Genomic DNA, 1,704 nt, shown 5'->3' with positions numbered 1-1,704 from the left:
CTGTTGCATTGTGGTAAACTGTGGTCAATGACATGAGACAAAGTATATGTGAACTGCTGTATGGAAAGTGAATTTGCTCTGTAAATCTTCACCCATATCACAATTAAATAAATAAATAAACAAACAAATAAGATGATACAAAATTAAAAAATAAAATAAAATTTAAAAAAAGGTGCTAAGGACTTTAAATACATAATTCCATTGACTTTACAATATAAAACTTCACAAAAATAAGGCATACTTATAACCATTTTAGTTGTGGAAATTAAAACCCAGAGAAGTAGAAGCAGGATATGAACCCCGATCTGATTTCCAGAGTCCACGCTCTTTGTGTGTGTGTGTGTGTGTGTGTCTGTCTGTCCAGGTTTACTGAAAATATTACAGTATAGTGGAAAGATTCAAACAGCTCCACGTGGTGTTTTGAAATTCATTCCAAGTGAGGGCTGCATGACTTGCAGGTTGGACACACTGCCAAAGTCCAGGAGTGTCAGCATTTCCTTGTCAGGATGTACTTTAATGAAGATCTCCTGATCCAAGGCTGAGACTTCAGGAACATAATTCTCTCCTTCCTCCTCCTCCTGCAGCTTGATGGAGATACCTAAGGGGGCCTTTCTGAATAAGCTTCATCAGATCTGTGAGACAGCCTTCTATCTTGTTGCGGAGTTTCTTGCTAGGAATATTAGCAATCTCCTCACACAAGCACTTTTTGGTGTGAACTTGATGCCCTGGAGCGTGTAGTACTTCTCATTGATGACCCTGGCTGCTTTATTCACGGTTTTAGTGAGAATGTAGCCCATGCTGGCTGGTAAAAGAGCTGAGTCCAAGCTCTTAAGTGCAGTGTCTGACCACTAATTCAAGGAGTATTGCCTCTTTGAAAAGGAACTGAGGAGGAGCCAGAGAGGAAAGAGAAAAACTAGGAATGTGAAGTCATGAAAGCCAAGCAAAGACTAATTCAAGAAGGGAGCGGACAAGTTAAGAACTAAGAAATATACTCTAAATTTAGCAACCAGGTGGTGTTGGTAATCTTGGAGAAAGTAGTTGCAGTGGAGTGGCAGGGTCAGAGGGTTGGAAAATGAGTGGGCAAGTAAAGCAGCAGACGGTAAATGTAGACAATTCTTTTAAGAAGCTTGGCTGTGAACTGGGTATAAAAGGTAGACTGGCAGCTAAAGGGGCCCAGAAGATTTCTTTTGAAGATGGGGAGATCTGAATACATTTAAATGTGATTGGGAAAGAGCAAGCAGAATGGAAGATAAAAAGGAGAGTTAGAGGATCACTGGTAAAGTTTCTGAAAAGGTATAAGGGGTGGGAGCCACAGCCCAAGTGTAAGGATTAGCTTCAGAAAGCTTGACAGAAGAGGGAAGAAGGAAAGGACAAATATGGATATAGTTGAATATGTAGGGTTTAGTGTCAGTAGTTCAAGGGAGTTCTGATCTGATGATCTATTTCCTAGCAGCAAGATGATGAGATTTTCTACTGAGTGTGAGGAGGAGGCAGTTTGAGGAATTTGAGGAAGATTTGAAAAAGTCACTGTGGAGAACTAAAAGGAAACTGACTAGGAGAAAGGATTTGAGGGCAATATACATTTACAGGAACCCTAATGACACAATGGGACTCTGGTAGCATAGTGCCTAAGGCACTTGACTGCTCACCAGAAGGCTGGCGGTTCAAACCCACCAGCCACTCCTCGGAAGGAAGGTTGGGCAA

General features: G+C 41.2%; 1 pseudogene; it reads right to left on the bottom strand.

Annotated features, from left to right (window-relative positions):
• Positions 1–398: 398 nt before the first annotated feature.
• LOC103206747 lies at positions 399–797 on the bottom strand (annotated as a pseudogene).
• Positions 798–1,704: the final 907 nt, after the last annotated feature.

Source organism: Orycteropus afer, unplaced genomic scaffold (assembly GCF_000298275.1).
Source record: "Orycteropus afer afer isolate SDZICR_OR568_19922 unplaced genomic scaffold, OryAfe1.0 scaffold00330, whole genome shotgun sequence".
Taxonomy (NCBI): Eukaryota; Metazoa; Chordata; class Mammalia; order Tubulidentata; family Orycteropodidae; genus Orycteropus; species Orycteropus afer.
This window is presented reverse-complemented; position numbering and strand designations above follow the sequence as displayed.